The sequence below is a fragment of the Hylobates moloch genome, unplaced genomic scaffold, assembly GCF_009828535.3.
Source record: "Hylobates moloch isolate HMO894 unplaced genomic scaffold, HMol_V3 SCAFFOLD_1, whole genome shotgun sequence".
NCBI lineage: Eukaryota > Metazoa > Chordata > Mammalia > Primates > Hylobatidae > Hylobates > Hylobates moloch.
Window position 1 is genome coordinate 200,480,153 of NW_026652276.1, and position 22,618 is coordinate 200,502,770.

Consider the following 22,618-nt stretch of genomic DNA (forward strand, 5'->3'; position numbering starts at 1 on the left):
ATGCCGAAAAGGTGTGTGTCTGCTTGCTTTCTCAATGTGAGGCTCATGGTCTCAGGTAATTCATCAGCCTTGGTCACCAGGTGCCTGGAAATAGACTTGGTGCTGTTGCGGGGCATGGTGGGAGTGAGGCTGGCCTTTAGGACTTCAGGCTGCATGGGAACAGGTGAAGCCTGTGAATGCCAACTTTCCCCCACTTCTCTGGTGACCTGTATGACTCAGCAGAGGCAGCCATAATTCCCCTGGGAATATAACACCATTGGACTAGGATCCACAACCCAATCCCCCACAGCAGCCATAGCAAACCCCACTGTGGAAAGGCTAAGGCTAAGGAAAGGCTAAGCTCTGCCCCCACATGATGTCTTTCTCTACCCACCCTGGTAGCCAAAGACAAAGGTCATAATCTTTTGGGAGTTCTGTGGCCCTGCCCACACCCTGAGAAACCTGAATACTTAACCAGGTGTCTCTCGGATAAGTTTGCATCCTCCCTATAGGACTGCAGCTGATGCACTCTTGAAAATGCCACCTCCTAGCTGGAGGCCACCTAATATAAAACCAGCGCACTAAACAAAAACACTAACAAGGACCCTCACAGAGTCCACTTCACTCACCTACTGCCTCCACTGGAGCAGATGCTGGTATCCACAGCTGCAAGACCTGAAGATGGATCACATCACAGGACTCTGCAGATACTCCCCAGTACCAGCCCAGAACCCAGTAGCTCCATGGGGTGGCTAGACCCAGAAAAGCACAAACAATCACAACAATTTTGCTCTTGGAAAGTCCCTTTCCTAGGGAAAGAGGGAGAACACATCAAAGAAGCATCCTGTGGGACAAAAAAATCTGAACTGGAGCCCCTGAATCCCAAATCTTCCCTCTGACATAGTCTACCCAAATCAGAAGGAACCAGAAAAACAATTCTGGTAATATAACAAAACAAGGCTCTTTAAAACCCCCAAATATCATATCAGCTCACCAGCAATGGATCTAAACAAGAAGAAATCTCTGAATTGTCAGAAAAAGAATTCAGAAGGTCAATTATTAAGCTAATCATGGTGGTACTAGAGAAAGGTGAAGTGCAACTTAAATAAATTAAAAACATGATACAGGATATTTTTAAAAATCAATGAAATAGAGACCATAAATAAAAAAAATCCACAACTTCTGGAAATCAAAGACATATTTAGAGAAACACAAAATGCACTGGAAAGTCTCAACAATAGAATCAAACAAGAAAAAGAAAGATCTTCAGAACTCGAAGATGAAGACAAGGCTTTTCAATCAAACCAATCTATCAAAGACAAAGAAAAAATAATTTTAAAAAATGAGTAAAGCCTCAAAGAAGTTTAAGACTATACCAAACATTCAAACTTAACTATAATTGATGTTCCCAAAGAAGAATAGAAATCTCAGTTTGGAAAACATATTAGAGGGGATAATTGAGGAAAACTTCCCTGGTTTTGCTAGAGACCTAGATGTCCAAATACAAAAGACTCAAAGAACACCTGGGAAATTTATTGCAAAAAGATCATTGCCTATGCACATAGACATCATATTATTTAAAGTCAAGATGAAGAAAATAATGTAAAGAGCTATGAGGCAAAAGCATCAGGTAACCTCTAAAAGGAAAACTTACCAGATTAACAGCAGATTTATTGGCCAAAACCCTACAAGCTAGAAGGAATTGGGATCCTATTTTTAGCCTCCTTAAACAAAACAATTATCAGCCAATAATTTTGTATCCAGCAAAACTGAGCTTCAGAAATGAAGGAAAGATACAGTCTTTTCCAGACAAACAAATCCTGAGAGAATTTGCCACTACCAAGCCAACAACAAAAGAACTGCTAAAAGGAGCTCTAAATCTTGAAACAAATCCTTGAAATACACCAAAATATAACCTCCTTAAAGCATAAATCTCACAGAACCTATATAACAATAACACAATGAAAAAAAAAAGGTATTCAGGCAACAAATACCATGACAAATAGAATAGTACCTCACATCTCAGTACTAACATAGAATGTAAATGCCCTAAGTGCTCGACTTAAAAGATACAGAATGGCAGAGTGGATAAGAATTCACCAACCAAATATCTGCTACTTTTAAGAGACTCACCAAACACATGAGGATGCACATAAACTAAAGATAACAGGGTGGAAAAAAATATTCAATACAAATGGACACTGAAAGCCAGCAGGAGTAGGTATTCTCGTATCAGACAAAACAAACTTCAAAGCAACAGCAATATGAAAAGACAAAGAGGGACGTTATATAATGATAAAAGCACCAGCCCAAGAGGAAACTATCACAATTCTAAATATATATGAACCTAATACTGGAACTCCTAAATTTATAAAACAATTACTACTACACCTAAGAAATGAGAAAGATGACAACACAATATTATTGAGGGACTTTACTCCATTGAGAGTACTAGATGGGTCATAAAGACAAAAAGTCAACAAAGAAACAATGAACTTAAATTACACCATAGGACAAATGAATTTAACAGATATTTACAGAACATTCTAATCAACAACTGCAGAATATACATTATTTTCATCAGCACATGGAAGACTCTCTAAGATAGACTATATGATAGGCCACAAAGCAAGTCTCAGTAACATTAAGAAAATCAAAATTATATCAAGTACTCTCTCAGACCACAGTGAAATAAAAATGAAAATCAACTCTAAAATGATCCCCCAAAACCATACAAATATATGGAAATTAAATAACCTGCTCCAGAACGATTGTTGGGTCAACAGTGAAATCAAGAAGGAAAATAAAAAATTATTGGAACTGAATAATAATAGTGACACAACCTATCAAAACTTCTGGGATACAGCAAAAATGGTGCTAAGAGGAAAGTTTATCGCATTAAATGCCTACATCAATAAGTCTGAAAGAGCACAAATAGACAATCTAAGGTTACACCTTACAGAACCAAAGAAACAAGAACAATCTGAACCCAAATCTAGCAGATGAAAAGAAATAATGAAGGTCAGAGCAGAACTAAATGAAATTAAAACAACAATAACAACAAAAAATACAAAAGATAAGTGAAACAAAACCTAGTCCTTTGAAAAGATAAATAAAATGATCAATTATAAATAAAATTGATAGACCATTAGTGAGATTAACCAAGAAGTGAGAAGATCCAAATAAACTCAAATACAACTGGAGATATTACAACTGATACCACAGAAATACAAAAGATTATTCAAGGCTACTGTGAACACCTTTATGTGTATAAACTAGAAAACCTAGAGGAGATGGATAAATTTCTGGAAATGTACAAACTTCCTAGATTAAACTAGGAAGACATAGAATCCCTGAACAAACCAATAACAAGCAGGAAGATTGAAACGGTAATAAAATAATTGCCAACAAAAAAAAGTCCATGACCAGATGGAATGACAGCTGAATTCTCTCAGACGTTCAAAGAAGAATTGGTACCAATTCTATTGATACTATTCCACAAGATAGGGAAAGAGGGAATCCCCCCAAACCATTCTATGAAGGCAGTATCACCTTCATGCTAAAAACAGGGAAGGACATAAGAAAAAAAGAAAACTACAGACCAATATTGCTAATGAATATAGATGCAAAAATCCTGACCAAAATACTAGCAAATCGAATCCAACAGCATATCAAAAAGATAATACACCATTATCAAGTGGGTTTCATACCAGGGATGCAGGGACGGTTTAACATATGTAAGTCAATAAATATGACACACCACATAAACATAATTAAAAGCAGAAAACACATGATCTTCTCAATAGATGCAGAAAAAACGATTGACAAAATCCAGCATCTTTTTATCATTAAAACCTTCAGCAAAATCGGCATAGAAGGGGCATAACTTAAGGTAATAAAAGCCGTCTATGACAAACAGTCAGCCAACATTATACTGATTGGGGAAAAGTTGAAAGCATTCCCCATGAGAACTGGAACCAGACAAGGATGCCTACCTTCACCACTTCTATTCAACACAGTATTGGAAGCCCTACCCAGAGCAATCAGACAAGAGAAAGAAATAAAGGCATCTAAATTGGTAAAGAGGAAGTCAAACTGTCACTGTTTGCTGATGATATGATTGTATACTTAAAAAACCCTAAAAACTCATCCAAAAAGCTATTAGATCTGACAAATGAATTCAGTAATGTTTCAAAATACAAAAATCAGTGTGCAAAAATCAGTAGCACTACTATGCACCAACAATGACCAAGCTTAGAATGAAATCAAGAACTCAATCCATTTTAAAACAGCTGCATAAAACAATCCTAAAATTAATAAGCAATCAAAAAAGAGCTTACGTAGGAAGTAGGACAGAGCAAAAAGAACAAATCTAGAAGCATCACATTACCCAGCTTGAAACTATACTATAAGGCCATAGTCACCAAAACAGCATGGTGCTGCTGTAAAAATAGGCACAAAGACCAACGGAACAGAATAGAAAACCCAGAAATAAAGCCAAATATGTATAGCCACTGATCTTCAACAAAGCAAACAAGAACTTAAAGTGAGGAAAGGACATTGTATTTAACAAATGGTGTTGGGATAATTGGCAAGCCATGTGTAGAAGAATGAAACTAGATCCTCATCTCTCACCTTATACAAAAATCAACTCAAGATAGACCAAGAACTTAAATATAAGACCTGAAACCATAAAGATTCTAGAAGATAACATCAGAAAAACCCTTCTAGACATCGGCTTAGTCAAAGACTTTATGACCAAGAACCCAAAAGCAAATGCAACAAAAACAAAGATAAGTAGATGGTACTTAATTACACTAAAAAGCTTTTGCACAGCAAAAGAAATAATCAGAAGAGTAATCAGACAACCCAGAGAGTAGGAGAAAATCTTCACAATTTATACATCTGACAAAGGATTAGTATCCAGAATCTATAAAGAACACTAACAACTCACAAGAAAAAACAAACAATCCTGTTAAAAAGTGGGCTAAGGACATGAATAGACAATTCTCAAAAGAAGAAATACAAATGGCCAACAAGAATATGGAAAAATGCTAAATATCACTAATTATCAGAAAAATGAAAATTAAAACTGCAATGCTATACCACCTCATTCCTGCAAGAATGACCATAATCAAAAAAATAAAAAAAAAAATAGATGTTGGTGTGGATTATGCGGTGAAAAGGGAACACTTCTACGCTGTTGATGGGAATGTAAGCTAGAACAAACACTATGGCAAATAGTGTGAAGTTTCCTTAAAGAACTGAAAGTGGACCTACCATTTGTCCAGCAATCCCACTTCTATCCGGAAGAAAGTCTTTATAAGAATAAGATACTTGCACACACGTGTTTATAGCAGCACAATTTGCAATTGCAAGCCTAAATGCCCATGAATCAACATATGCATAAATGACTATATATATATTTTACATATATACACACATAGATACACACATACCATGGAACACTTCTCAGCCATAAAGAGGAATGAAATGATGGTTTGCAGCAGCCTGGATAGAACTGGAAACTATTATTCTAAGTGAAACAACTCAGGAATGAAAAAGCGAACATCGTATGTTCTCACTTATATGTGGGAGCTAAGCTATGAGGATGCAAAGGCATAAGAATTACATATTGGGCTTTGAGGACTTGGTAGAAAGGGAGGGAGTGGCAAGAGATAAAAGAATACACATTGGGTACAGTGTATACTGCTCAGGTGATGGGTGCACCAAAATGTCAGAAATCATCACTAAAGATATTATTCATGTAAACAAACACCACCTGTTCCCTCAAAACCTACTGAAGTTAAGAAATAAAAAATAAATAAAATTTTAAAAAGAATGGCAATCAAAAAAGAAATTAAATCAAAAGATTAAAGCCAGGGAGTAAGTTATTAATCATATTGTATTTTCATTGTAGATTACAAGTAGTTTTCTTCTTTTTCCCTTTTAGATTTTCTCTTTATCTTTGGCTTTTATTATTTTTACTATAGTGTGTCTGTGTGTAGATCTCTTTGTATTTATCTCAGTTGGAGTTTGTTGAGCTTCTTAGATGTGCAGATAATTGTTTTTCAATATATTTGGGGATGTTTCCGCCATTCAGCCATTTTTTATTTGGATATTTTTCTATTATTTTCTTTCTCTCTTCGTCCATTACATGAATGTTGGTGCACTTAGTGATGTCCCACAATTCTTTGAATCTGTGCTTATTTTGTCATTCATTTTTCTCTCTGCTCTTCAGATTACACAATCTCTACTTATTTTCAATCTCACTGATTTTCCCTTTTGCTGTTTCAAATCTACTCTTGAACCCCACTAGTAAATTTTGTTTCAATTATTCTATTTTTTAATTTCAGAAATTCCACATGATTCTTTTTAATAATTTCAACCTCTTGACTAATTTTTTAATGAGACATTGTGATTATATTTGCCTTTACTTCTTTAAGTATATTTTATTTTGGTTCTCAAGCATAAAATATTAGAATAGTTCCTTTGAATTATCTGCCTGCAAATATAACATTGGTATTATTTTGCAAACATTTTTTATTATTCTCTTTTTTTCTGTACATAGATCACTTATTCTCTTTTTTTCTGTACATAGATCACTTTTCTGCTTCTTTGCATGTGTTATAAATCTTATTGAAAAATTATACATTTTAGATAATATATTTTAGCCACTCTGAATATTGATCTGCACCCACCCTCGGACTTGTTGTTATCATTGGTCTTGTGTATTGATTTACCTTAACTACTTTAGTCAATTCTGTAATCTATCTTTCTCACGGTATGAATTCTTTGATGTCATTCCCCAGAGTACAAATCCTTATGTATGCATGCAGTTATACTGGGAAGATAGTAGTTTTAGCAAGGCTCTCTTTAATTGTCCCTTTCTATTATATCTCTATTAAACTATCTGCCTCTGTTTTAATCACACTCCATTGTCAGGCTTCACTGATTGTCACTGTTTGCTTTACTGTGTTGACAATGCCCTGGGATATACATTGCTCCACAGTTTGATTTAATTAAGTATGGGTTCCATGGCAGGAGTTATTTTTGAGGCCAAATTTGAGGTTTATTCTGACTCCAAAAGAACCTTTCTTTAGCTATTAGTTTAATATGGTTTGGATATTTGTCTCTGCCCAGATCTTATGTTGAAATGTTACTCCCAATGTTGAATGCAGGACCTGATGGGAGATGTTTGGATTATGGGGGCAGTTGCCTCATGAATAGCTTGGGCCATTACCTTGGTGATAAGTGGGTTCTCGTTCTGAGTTCACATAAGATCTGGTCATTTAAAAATGTGTGGCACCCCTGCCTCCTTGTTTCTGCTTTTGCCATGTGATGTAGCCTTCTATTATGATCATAAGCCTCTTGAAGCCTCCTAAGAAGCAGATGTCACTATGCTTCCTTTACAGCCTACAGAACTGTGAGCCAATTAAACTTTTCTTCTTTATAAATTACTCAGTCTCAGTTATTTCATTATATCAATGCAGGAGCAGAAAATTGATGCTATATGTGGAGTATTGCTATAAAGATACTTGATGCTGTGAAAGAGATTTTGACATTGGGTAACAGACAGATTGGAAGAGTTTGCAGAGCTCTGAGGAAGGCAGAAGATGAGGGAAAATTTTGAACTTTTTAGGATCTGGTTAAATGGTTGTATCAAAATTCTGATAGTGATGTGGGCAGTGAATTCTAGGCTGCCAAGGTCTTAAAAGGAAATGAAGAACCTGTTGAGAACTAGAACAAAGGTCATGCATATTATACCTTACTACTTGGCTGCATTCTGTTTATGCCCTAAGAGTCTGTGGAAGTTTGAGCTTGAGAGTGATGACCTAGGGTATCTGGTGGAAGACATTTCTAAACATCAAAGTGCTCAATATGTTGAATGGCTGCTTCTAACAGCATATGCTCATATGCATGGGCAAAGAAATGATCTAATGTTGGAACTTATATTTAAAAGGGAAGCAGACCATAAAACTTTGGAAATTTCACATCTTGGCCATGTGGCAGAGAGACAAAAAGCTTTACTGGGTGAGGAATTCAAGCAGGCTGTGGAGCAACCACTTGCTGGAGAGATTTGCTTAATCAAAAGAGAGCTAAGTGCTAATAGCTCAGATTAGCCTCAAGGGCATATCAAGGACCTTTGTGGCAAACTCTCACCATAGGCCCAGAGGCATGGGAGGAAAGAATGGCTTTGTGGGCCAGGCCTCAGGGCTCCACTGCCTTGCACAGCCTCAGGACACTGGTTCCCACACCCTGGCCACTCTAGCTCCAACAGATACTCAAAGGAGCCCAGGTACAGCTAGAGCTGCCACTCTGGAGAATGAAAGCCATAATCTTCGACAACTTCCAAGTAATATTAAGCTTGTGGGTACACAGATTGCAGGAGTGAAGGATGCTTGGCCTCTGCCTAGATTTTACAGGATGTATAAGAAAGGTTGCATGCCCAGGCTGAAGCTTGATGCAGGGGTGGAGTCCTCACAGAAAGCTTCTACTAGAGGAGAAATGTAGGGTTGGAGGCCCTACACCAGGGCATGCTTAGTGGGGCTGTGGAAAGGAAGCCACCATCCTCCAGACCCCAGAGTGGTAGATTTATCAGCAGTTTGCACCCTGTGTCTGGAAATGCCGCAGGCATTCAACTTCGACATGTGACAGAAGCTGTGGGAGACAAAACTACAAAACCACAGGGGCAGAGCTGCCGAAGGCCTTGAAAGCCCACTCTTTTTGCACTAGTATGTCCTGAAAGCATGACATGGACACAAATGAGACTATTAAAATTTAATGACTGCCCTGCTGGGCTTTAAACTTGCATGGAGGCTGTAGCCCCTTTCTTCTGGCCAATTTTTCCTTTTTAGAACAGGAATGTTTACCCAATACCTATACCCCAATTGTATCTTGGAAGTAAATAACTTGTTTTGATTTTATAGGCTTACAGATAAAAGAAACTCACCTCCAGATGAGACTATGGACTTGGGACTTTGGTGTTAACCTGGAATGTGTTATGACTTTGGGGGAATGTTGGGAAAGTATGGTTGTATTTTGCAATGTGAGAAGTACATGAGATTTGGGAGGGGCTAAGTGTGGATTATATCATTTGGATATTTATCTTCACCCAATTCTCATGTTGATATGTAATCCCCAATGTTGAAAGAAAAGACTACAGGGAAGTTTTTGGATCATAGGGGCAGATCCTTCATAAATGGCTTGGACCACCCCTTTGGTAATAAGTGAGCTATTGCGCTGAGTTCCCACAATACTAGGTTGTTTAAAAATGTGTGACACTTCCCTTGCATCCCTGTGCTCCACTTTCACCATGTGACATGCCTGATCTTACTTTGCCTTCGTCCATGCTTGTAAGCCTTCTGAGGCCTCCCTAGAAGTATATGCTGTTATGTTTGTTGTACAGCCTGCAGAACTGTGAGCCAATTAAACCTCTTTTTTAAAACAAATTAGTCAGTCTCAAGTATTTCTTTAAAGCAATGTAAGATCATCCTAATACACTAATCTACTGGTTTTCTCTACTAAACAAGTCGACTGATTTATTTTTCTGCTCTCATGGAGTCAACTAGTCACATTTTAATTGCTTATGATAGAAATCTTCATTGGTTTTTAGTATTGCACTGCCTCATATTTTATCCCAAATAAAGTTAGTCTCTGTGGAAAGAATGTCAGAGCTCTATGCTCTTAGGCTTGCTTTCGCCTTTGGGCAAAATCTCTTAGTCACTATTCCAGAGGTGGGACATTGACCTGCTTCTTTCAGGGTGACACACTTGCCTTAGGAACATGGAGCTAGATAGGAATGGTAGCCTCTGGTATTCTCAGCTTGCCTGTCCCAGCATGAAGCCCCTGCTCCTTAAGTGAGCTGGCATAAAGGCAGTCAGGACCCCATTCATATGTAGACTTCTAACAAATTATTTTTGTTGCTGTTGTTCACTCTTGAACTTGATCCTACTTTTTACTTTTGTAGCTTTATAGGTAAATCATCTCTTTTCCAAGTATCAGGTTGTAACTTCAACATACTAATTAGAGAGATGGCACATTTCTACCAATAATTCATCTTACAAATATAATTGGAAATTTTCATTTGCTATTTTTTTTTTAAATTTACAAATATTGTATTGGGGTCTCTGGAAGAAGAGAAGATTGCCACCATGTTTAGCTAGAAATACAGTTATGTGTGTTATTTAAAAATATGAGCTGGGAATAGTAACAAAATTGAAAAAAAAAAAAAAACTTGAATCAGTGTGAGTTACTAAATATACAAGGCCCTAACAATACCAAGCAATTATGATGCCTTGAAATTTTTCTTGTGTAGACAATTAAAAAATAAGTATCAGTTACAATGGGATAAACCTGTTTTTATTCACTGATATAAATATAAATTTATTGCCATCAAAGATATGGCTGAAACTACTGATTACATTCACATAAGACAAAGAGTAGTTAATTAGCAAGTTTTTCTATCTGGCCATTTCTATCGTTTGGATAAAATGAGATACAAGTGAGATACTTATGGTCTAAAATTGAAAAGCAGATAATTTCAGAAATGATTCTAGTGCCACTAAAGGCTTTTATGAGCCATCAGGAATATATTTGATATAAATGTCTTGCTGTTTTCAAGTAACAAACCCACTTTCACCCATCTTTTAATAAGTATATAAACATGACTGAAATCAGTCCTTATTTGCTTCCCATTTCTATTTGTTATTTAATGCTTCCTTGGAAGCAGAGAGCCTAAAGAGTTTTTTGTTTTGTTTTGTTTTTTATCGTTACACAAATTATCTCTGCATTGCCTGACCCTTCTAGAAACAAAGCATTGCCAATGTATTTCTCTTAAGGAGAAAACATCAACATGGCAGGATCATTTTGTATGTCACAACAATTCATTACTGGCAGTGATCATAATATAGGTGGAGGCTAAGACCTTCTCAGGGTATGTGTGGGTGTGTTTGTGTAATGTGATAGAGATATTGAAAAACACTAGGTAATTTCAGTTGTTTCTTTCTCTCCCTTTCTCCAACCACATAAGATTTTTAATGATGGGTATGGTTATATGTATAATCATGGAAACAAAAAGAACCAAAATAAACATGTATGATAGTACATGGGTCTTCTGAATGATTTCTATCAGACTGAAGAGTGATATATCTTGTCTCTTGTTGCATTGTACCTCTGTTTATCTTAATTATAAAAAAGAGATTCTCTCTACACCCTCCCTCCTAACCTTGTTTCTTATTGTTGTTGTTATGTTTATTGGGGTCTCAAAACTGTGGAACTACGGAGAAATTAAGAGATAGGACAATTTTTATGTGAATGATTACTTTCATGCTCCCAGAACATGCAGATATTTAAAAAAGCCCCTCTGCAAGTTCTCGGCTGGTAGGACAAGTCAACCATCACGAGCTGTTCCTGTGCTCTTGGGAAGTTTCTTGCTGGGTTTGTTTTTCTTCAACAATTCCTTTGACCCAGTTAGAAACATGTCTACCTTGGGGGGTCTTTTGAAGTTCTTGCCACAGCTCCTGGGCATTGAGAGCTCTACTTTCAGACTCTTCTGCTGAGTTTTCATTGTTTCCTCTCCTCCTGCACCTTCAAGACCATAACCCTATTGAACACGGCATGTGATGACCAACCCTACATGCATTAGTGAGGCCTCTATTTAGAGAAATAACCTTCTCCAAATAAATTTTTTTCACAAATCGCTCTTCTTTCTCTTAGTCACTGATTCCTTCTTATATCTGTTTTGTTATTCTTTGGTCAATGAGGCATGAGAAAAGCTCTGGAAAACTTCGTAACTTTTCACATAGAAGGAAGATATTCACCTCATATTAACCTTGCTTTTATACCATATGTACTATTGAAAATGTATTCAAAAGTGATAAGAAAAATATCCCGTTTTAACAATGTGTTCAATTTATAATAAGTGCCAATTATGGAATAATCATAATGCTTTGGGATAATAGAAGATCAACATTTTAATTTTCTGGAAGGTAGATCACAGGTTTTAAAAGTCTTGGGAAATTTCAAAAAATAATTTATTGTCATCTTTAAATCATATATTATTGGAGGTTAATGGAATATTAATACTAATTAACAGAATTCTTCCCTGTTTTTGGACATTCATACCTATTGGTGCTAGTGTAACTGTGACCTAAATTAATTTTTAAAACATATCATGATTGACTAACAGTCAAGCCACATTGCCTATAACTATTTTTTAGAGTTTTTTATGTATGAAATTAATCCTAAAATAGATTAGACAAAGAGATTATGAAATCATGTATATAATAGTTTAATTTACTGTTTAAGGATGATTGATATAATAAAAAGTTCACAGTCCAGGTTAATTTTTCCAGGAATTCTCCTTATAGACAGCTGTTTATAGACAGCTGCCATGAGCTCAGCTATCCTTACCTTGATCTACACTAGTGACTTTGCTATCTTTCATAAATATAATTAGGTTTTTATTGGTAATATTAATGACTTATTAGCTAGTGAATGTTTGGAATTGGCTGTCTTAGAAGATACTGGAAATATTAAATATGTGGTGACTGGCTAAAATATCTTACAGACACCCTCCCTTTTCCCCCAGCATTAATGGTCATTCAAATCTGATTAGACTTGCATGTGTCCAATATACTTGATTATCAGTTTCTGGGTCTGATTGTTAAAGAATATAGTATAAAGGATTTTGGTTTCCAAAACCTGCCCCTAAGAATATGAATATAACCATATTTGCCCTAAGTAATCTCTCAGCGAAAGTGTTTTGAAAACACCCAAAGCCACGACTCCCTAAGCCCGCAGAATAGGTTGTCTGATTGTTTGATTCCTGCTTGCTAATAATTTTATGTGCAGCAGAATTAGATTAAAGAGATCACTTATATGCTGACACATTTCAAGTTTTTAGAAACTACCTGGCTATCACCTACCTTCAGCTACTGGAGATTTACCAAAAGGGTAGTTCAAAATAGCAATGGAAGGTAAAAGATAAAGGGGCTGTGGAAAGAGTATCAGAAAAGGCTCACAAAGGAGATGGTGTCTTAACTCAGTATTACAAAGCTAGTAAGACTTTTCCATGTTGACTAGGACTGATGAGGAAGAAATTCAGCAAAGGTAATATTATGGAGACTGGCTTAGAGAATATGGTTTCTTCAGGAAACTAAACTGTGGCTGAAATTTAAGAATTTTAATATAATGATTCAGGGAGAGGCAGGATTTTAAAGGGGCTTATGTGGTATAATTCAGTATTTTTTAAACTTTATTGAGCACAACTCACAGAAAACACTTTTTTTTATTATATGACCTGACATAAACACAATGGAAATATGAATATTACAAAAATATTTATAACTCACTGATTAATATGTACTCTATTACTGTGTTTGCTACTGTTTTGCTTTATACGTTCTATTTTATTTTGTTGAAATGCTGATGTTGAGCCAATGAGTTTATTTCTTGGACACCAATAGAGCAAAACACGCAGTTTGATAAACATTTTCCTAGAAAACATAACCAGCTTCATGACTGTGCAACCACTAGAGTGAGGAGTGCTAATCCAGCAGCTGGTGGGTCACACACAAGTCAAGTCATGGGGGCTTCTACAGGCGTCTTCAATTGTCCTCTCTTGCCCACCATTGCACTTGCACAACACATGCACATGTCAAAGAAAGTGCTACATTAAATAGCAAATAAGAAACACCATGACAGACTGAGAGAGAGAATATGGGAGAAAAAAAAAAGTTAGTACCTTTAACAGCACGTTTTCTACTTTTTGTACAAAGGTTACCATACTTTGAATTTTACTTTTGCCTCTCAAAATATGTTGCTAGTCTTATAGAAATGCACTGTCAAATTAAAACATTATGCAAGCCACATAGGCAATGTTTAATTTTCTGGTAGGAACACTTAAATAAAAAGAAACAGGCACAATTTATTTTGATAATGAAGTATTAACCAAATATATCCAATATACCATCTTTTCTGTGAGCCTTTTCTGATACTCTTCCACAGCCCCTTTATCTGTTACCTCCATTGCTATTTTGAACTACTCTTTTGGTAGATCTCCAATAGCCGGAGGTAGGTGATAGCAAGGTAGTTCCTAAAAACTTGACATGTGTCAGCATACAAGTGACCTCTTTGACCTAATTCTGCTGCACATAAATTATAAACAAACAGGAATCAAATACTCAGACAACCTATTCTGTGGGCTTAGGGAGTCATGGCTTTGGGTGCTTTCAAAACACTCTTGCTGAGAGATTACTTAAGGTGAATATGGCTATGTTAATTTTGACAATAAAGTATTTAACCCAATATATCCAAAATATATACAAATCAATTAATAATAAAAATAAAAAATGAGATATTTTACTTTTTTATTCTACTAAGCCTTTGAAATGTGATGTGTATTTTATACTTACAGATAATCTTAATTTGAACTAGCTACATTTATAGTGCTCAATAGCCATATGTGATTTGTCATCACCATACTGGATGGCATGGTTATTAATAATAGGGAATAATAGAAGATTTTAAACTAGTGTCTGTGAAGTAAATTTGACATTAGAAAGATTTCTCTCCTAGCAGGGAAGTGTTGAAGTACATTGTGAGATTGGAAACCAGGGAAAGATAATTATGGTAGTCTAGGCAGGAGACTATAGGTGCAGGAAATTGTCATTAGCCTTGTGGATTGGGGGTGAAGCAGATTTGAGAAGTAAGTGGGTGAAATTATCAGGATGTGGTCACTGATTACATGTGATTATATGTTGGTAATGGGGAAGAACAAAGAGAGAAAGGAAAGAGACTAGAATAATTGCCAGGTTTGTGGACTTGGTGATTGGGTAGACGGTGGCACCATTCATCAGGATAATGTATCCAAAATGTGAACCACACTGTATTTTTATTTGTTTTTTAAATTACTTTTTCTATATTATATTGTTATCAAGGTGGCCTGAGGTGCTTTTTGATTTAGGAATGGTTGATTAGAATTTATCCTAAGACACACTGGTCTTTTAGAATTCGAAACAAATTTACATAAGTTGCTTGACCCAGTGGGTTCTGCCTAGGAGAAACCTAAGGGTTAGATTCAGCGCCAGTCTTGTGACTACAACATGAAATCACTGGTATAGACAAGCTTTTTAATGTACATGCAAGAAAACTAAAACTTAGTAAGATTATGTGCTTTCTCAAGCCCTCTCTGTTGAGAGATATATAGATATATAGAGACATATAGATGTGTTAAACCATATCTATTTTTGCATTTTTCTTGCTTCTGTGGCTTTTCTTAAAACTTTATTCTCTGCTGTCGAGCTCACCTTATACTTTTAAAGTAAAATTATTCGATCAACATTCCTTTAGTTTCACCTTAAAACCTCTCTGTACTTTTATCTTTTCAGTCTTCCTTCGATTCTCTCTGTAAGACGTGCCCTACTTGTTTTTGAACACTGGCCTCTCCCCCTGTTCTCTTGTTCGCACCTGTCTTTACTTCCTCCTCGATCAATGTGTTGTTCCATTTGCTTTTCAAGTTCAATATTTTGAAATAGTCTACCAGCATGCGGTTTGTTAAAACTCCCTTTGGTTGTTTATATTGCTCCATAACTTTGTTTAAAGGCTACATTTCTTTATTAAGTTGATCAAGGTGGAAAAAAGAACTATCTATGGTTTTGAGTGAAACGCCTATGAACCTATTCTAAATAGTTCAGTTTTACAACTTCAAGAATGCATTTTTCCCAGCGAATTTAACCATACTAAATATCCAGTATCCAATGACAACTTACAACACTGAGAAGACGTAATACTGACACATTTGTTAAAAAGTAAGTTGTGTGTCTGTATGTGTGAGTGTATGTGTATGCAAGAGTTTATGTGTATGTTTGTGCATAAGTATATTTCTTGTGTGGTAGCTCTTAATATATTTTTAACTGAACAAGTTCCTGCAACATTACCTCTTTTTGTAAAGCTTCCCAGAGTTGGTTTGGCAATGCAAACATATTTACTGAGAGGAATTGGATTCAGACATCATTTTCATTTAAGGGATTTAGTGGTCTCACTAATGACTAGTCAATTGTTGAGGTGAGTACAAATTTAAACCAAGAATGATTGCTTAGGAGAATGGCTCAATATCTGGCTTACGTTCTTAGTCAGAGAAAGCACCATCCATTAATTCTAAAATTCCACCAACTAATATAGACATGTTATATTCTTGTCTACTATTTCAGCTCTGGAGAAAAAGAATGTCCTTTAAATCCCAATATACGTATTTATTGTACTTCCTACTACTGCTTCTGCCAAGTGGCTAGACTGTATTTTTCTATCATATAAATAATCACATCTGATTAGGCATTCAAATTGTATTTTAGAAGTATTTACTCTTAAGTTGTGACACTGAATAAATTAAACCCATGAGGCCAATAAACTGCCCAGATTAATTTGTAACTTAACATGACCAGAGATTACTTAAAATGTTAGAACCTGATTAAACCTCTTGAGACTTCAGAGTATAATATTAATAAGTTCAAATCTCAACTTAATTCGTCATGATTTTATAACTTATTAGTTCCTTTTTTCATCAAATCACACACAGAGATAAAATAACAGTCTTAAAAACAAAATAGCACTCTCCATATATTCTTACTCCAATAGACATACACCTTAAACAGAAGGCATGGACTATTATGCTTTTTTATATACAGAAATAATTTTCCCTATTTCAGATAATCTCTGACAAAAATGTGAAATCCATAAATATAATGTGATGTACAGGGTGATAATATAAGAGAGAAAATTTGGGAATCTCTACCCCAAAAAAGCAAAATAACCATCCAATACATATCTGCAATATTTTTGCTCTTCCAAGCCTTTTGTGAGGTTAATTCAGAGGAGAATTTTATAAACACATACCCTGTAACTGCTAATTTATTTACTTTTTAAAATAAATACCTTTTATAATTATAATTATAAAGTAAAAAGTAAGTAACATGAATTATATCCATTAAGTAATATGCTGAACTGTAAGTTTTAAAAAGTTGATGTTGAAGAAAAAGGAGAAAAGTGAGGAAGAAAGAAAGGAAGTAAGGGAGAGAGGAAGATGTATTGGCTCCGTGTACTATTGGTTTACCCATTAGTGATACATCAAAATCCATTTTGCCCCACATTTTACCAATAAATCGGTAAAAATAAGTTTTAAAATAATAAATCATAAAAAAGGTATGAGGGAACAGGCCTCTGGTTGGAATGCAGGCAATAATAACTTGTTTGGAGGGTGATCCGACAAATAACCAACTTTTCCAGGTTGCGTTCATATTCACAGTTCCAACAATTTATCTTGCAAAAATGCATTGTAAAGATAAATTTGCACAATGCACTAAGATATATGAATATGGTTTTCATCACAGCATAATTTATAAAATGTAAAAAATATGGAAAGAGCTTATTCATAGAGAAATAGTTATATTATCTCCACACAACAGAACACTAAATAACTGTTTAAAAGTAAAGTAGATTTATATATATTAATGTGAAAGAATATGAAAGATACATGATTAAATGGAAAAATCTTATGTGACACATAGAGAGTGATCATTCTGTATTTACTATAAAAACTAGAGTCATAGACACTGCCTATTGTATACAAAGTTTGTAATGTTATACAGGAAAGATTTACTGCTATTACCTCATGTTTATAGGTATTTGAAGGGTGTGATATGAGATAAAGAAGCTTTATGATTTATTTAATAAACTTTTTGTAAAGTTTAGTATCACTTTTATTATCTAAATAAACATATCTGTGACTTAGAATAGTTAGAATTAGGGGGATTATTTTCTGATCAAAATTATCTTGTTTTTATGGTGGTTCATTATTCTCTTCAACATGTTTTTGGAGATGAGAAAAAATTCCTTTGAATATGAAGTTAGTTGACATATTGTACTGTGTGGTTAAAAGAATGAAGAAGCATTTTTTTTTTCTGAAATTAACATAGAGAATAAAAACAAGCGATAAAGAACTCTTTTTATTTATTTATGCTATAAAATGAAACTTGTAACAAATATTCTGGGTGCTTCCTAATGAGACCAATGAAATATTGGTACAGTAGAGGTATTGTAGGGTATTAATTTATAGAATGAACTACGATCCAAATAGATCACAATTCCAAAATTTAATTTATTTCTAAATGTTGCCTGGTGAAGCTGAATTCAATAAGATTGAGTACAAATAGAATGACATTAGATATCTGTAGAAGAAGCCCATGGATGGGGACACAAGAGCAGGGTATCACCATAGCTCCTCAAAGGACTGTAAGTATTTTCCAAACTGCTGCCAAAGATATCAGTATTTAATGTTTTAAAAATAAATAAAAATTGTTAATTTGCAACATGGCTGTATCCTGGCACATGGTGATGATGAAATAATATAAAAAAATATGTCCAGTAGGCTAGGTGCCATGGCTCACGCCTGTTATCTTAGCACTTCGGGAGGCCAAGGCAGACAGAGCCTTTGAGCCCAGGAGTTTGAAAGCAATCCAGAACACATGGAAAAACCCATCTCTACTAAACATACAAAAAATAGCTAGGCATGGCAGCACACTCCCATAGTCCCAATAACTTGAGAAGCTGAGGTAGGAAGATTACTGGAGCCTGGGGATATCAAGGCGGCAGTGAGCCATGATCCCACCACTGCACTCCAGCCTGGGTAACAGAATGAGACCCCGTAACAAAAAATTGTAATAACCATCTCTCTTATTTTTTACAAAAAAATATGCCTGTGGGTCTTGCAATTTAGATTTATTCATAAACAAATCTACTTAGAAAAATCAGAAGTAATATTTATTTTTCTGTATACATATAAATTATAAATTAATACACTGATTTTCTAACTTATAAATTAGTTATTTTAAGCATTAGCTAATGCCTTTGAATAAATGGATCAAGTTGTTATTCTGAATTTTATAAAGCTGAAGACTAGTACAGAGCAAAGACTGCTTTAATAAGATTTAAAAACCATATGAGGCCTAGTCTGTGCCGTTGGTTAAACAGCCTCTTTATTACTATCAACTTATTAACAGAAAAATCCCAGGCATGGTCCCACTTGAATCCTATTTAAGAGCTATTGAAACTGTATTGAGTTTTCTCAAGAAAAAAAAAAGTTTCTCTTTACAGTGCTGCATCAGTAGATAAAATGAAATAGGTTTGTAATAAAAAAAAACTAAGGCTAGCTTTTTCTGCTCATGCCTTGATAAACACAGTTGTGAACAGAAGAATAAAACAAAATATGAACTACAATAAATTACTTTCCATCTTGGTGAGGTAACATGTCCTATAGAATTTTTAGAAACTTAAAGTTAGGTCAAGTTTAAATTCTACTTTAATCATTTTATCGCCTCCAAAATGTAAAGGAAAATCAATCATCATGGCCCAAACTCATTTCAGATAACATATCTAGGAACAAGGGAGAACTCTGAGTTGTGATATGGGTCTAATAACACTGTAGAATCCCAGATCACAGTTAATATCTGCAGCTTCTACCTTTCTTATATTTTTTACCATGAGAACAACTACCCTAAAATTTAGTTTCCAGACACTCTTCTGATTGGATGTTTGAAGTCATTTTTCATATGTAATTCTTCAAAATGACCAATTAAGGATTTTCTAGAACCAAAACAGTTTAATATTCACCTTGCATTATAATCTATAAATCGATTGCCTGGGTGAATAACTCTTTATAATCCCAGATTTTTAAAAGGCAGTCAATAAAATTATAAACCTACCATTCTCTCTTCCATCATATTCTACCATTACAAATTATAACTACATGTTTTTCAGATAAATATTCATCGCGAAACTCAGGTGGGTTTCAGTCATGGCTATTCAACAGCTAATCATTATTATTCTCTCAGCCTGGTAGAGGCATCATTTAGGAATGGCATTAAACTTTACTTTGTGAATCAGAAGTGATTATAAATTATATGAATATTCAGTGTTGTATTACATAAATTCATTGCTGATGTCCAGATAGAAGTATTAATAAAAGCTGGTTTTTTTTACTACATTGTTGGTCAGTGTTGGTTTGAACTGAATATAGAAAATGTAATACACTGAATAACATAACATAAATGTGCTTTTATCCTTACTCTTATAGATTGTTCTTAATCATGCTATTTGAACCAAATCACTAGATAATTTGATATGAGACAAACTAAATCATGTATCAAAGCTATTGAGACTAGAAATGTAAGCAATTTGTTCTCACTGCTGATGCAATGGTTTTATACTTAAATACCAGAGACAGCCAAACCAAATAACCAACACTACAATTACTTGTTGTCAGAAAGATTGACAATATAAATTCCACTGAAACCAAAACCATTAACTTCTGATATGTCTTGAAAAATCAATGGAGTCAACTCCAAATATTTTATATAGCATGCCAAAGAATTCAGCTGCTTAAACAATCACAACCATAACTAGTGTATATCTGAGGCCTTATCAGGAAGACATATTGTTTAAAATGTGATGATTCATTGGTGTCAATAATACTTTTGCTTAAATGACTGCAATGAGTAATTGGTAATGTGTGCTTTGAAACCATTGAGCTTACAACTTATATCTCTTGTAACGAATACTGTGGTGTACTTCCTAGACAACCTTCTACAGGGCCAAGTCATTCATTTCCTTAGCTGGTATAAATGTTTTCACTGAAGCCCAAAGCTGAGTTACCTGCAAGAACTGTACTGCCTTGACCTTGGTGAAAGGAAATTTTCTCACTCAATGTTTTGCCTCCTTTCTGGTTGCAGCACTTATACAATGCCTGGCTGATGCTCTATAAAAGTATGAAGGCCCTCCCACATTTCCTCCATTTGGAACGACTCTGAAAGGCCATCCCAACTCCATCACTCTCCAGGAGATAAGCTGAGGCTTCTATTGTGAACGTAGCACAATTCAATGTCTCCTTCTAGCCAGTTCTGTTTCACTTACTTCCACATAGGTAATGTCACTGAGAATACACTTACATAAACATAATGCCTGACAATCTCTGTCTCAGAATCTATTTCCCACGGAACCCAAAGGGAAACTTCTGTATGAATCTGTCGTAAAATAGAAAAACACTGGTCGCTTATATTGTCTCTGCATTATAAAAATCTTAAATTAATTTCTGGTGAAGGCTTCAGCTTGTTCTATCTAAAATCTTTGGACTCAGTTCTTCATGGGATGGGGCGTTATCTTGCCCTTTTCATATTAAGATATAATTATTTCAAATATTTTCTGCAATTGCATTGGACCTAGCAGTTAGGTTTGCAGAACATAAAATGACAGTTTATTTACTTATCACTCAGGAGGAAGTTGATTAGAAATATCACTATTATTATATCAGGTATAATGTATGTTAAGCTACAGTCAGAAGATTCCTGATCTATTTCTTCACCTCCCTAGACACTGCTGGCATTGCTTAGTCACCTTTATTTCATGGATTTTTTCTTAGAATACACTAAATAAGATAATTAGATATTGCGTGTTTGTTTTGGAAAAGAAACACACCTCAGGTATCTCAACAAGGTCAATCTAGTTTGCTTCTGACTTCTTCTTAATTTCTGCTGCAGCATGTTCCTACATTTTAGGATAGCAGCTAAACCTCAGTATCTGATGGGATAAAAATTGCTTTTCAATATTAGCACTTGAGGAGAAAGCGACAATGAAGGAGGATAGACTTTAGAAATGAATCCAGATAAGAAATGCCAAAATATTTATTGGAAAGTATGAGTGACTTATATAATAGAAAATATGAGTTACCAGGCTCTTGGGTTTTATACTCTAGAATTGTAGTCAATGTGACTTAGGTTCCTTTTTCTGGGAAATAGCCTTTGACAGAGGTAAACACTGTGTGGTTAGCTTTTGTTGCAATTTCACAAGGAGGCACAGAAATGTCTCATTAATCAGAGAGCTTCTGAAAAATTGCAAATTATTGTCAGCCATAAAATAAAAAGGGAATCATATCATATCTAATCTAATAAGAAATCTCAATTATTTACTTTTGTATAACTCAACCCAACTTGAAAATAGTACCATTTCACTAAGGCCTCAGGCATGGGAAGAACTTTTTTTGTTGTTTTTTTTTTGAGACGGAGTCTCGCTCTGTCACCCAGGCTGGAGTGCAGTGGCACGATCTCGGCCCACTGCTCCACCTCCCGGGTTAACGCCATTCTCCTGCCTCAGCCTCCTGAGTAGCTGGGACTACAGGCACCCACCACCACTTACGGATAATTTTTTGGTGTTTTTAGTAGAGATGGGGTTTCACCGTGTTAGCCAGGATGGTCTCAATCTCTTGACCTCGTGATCTGCCCTCCTCGGCCTCCCAAAGTGCTGGGATTACAGGCGTGAGCCACCGCGCCCGGCCCAGAAGAACATTTAAACTCTACTTTTTTTTTTTTTATTAAAAACAGCTTTGTAAAGATAAAATGATATATAAATTGATATATAAAGAATTTTACATATTTAAAGTATACAGTTTGATGATTTTGGACATATGCAAATACCAATGACACTATCATCACAATCAAGATAAACACATCAAATGCGGCCAGGCACGGTGGCTCACGCCTGTAATCCCAGCACTTTGGGTGGCTGAGGCAGGCAGATCATTTGAGGTCAG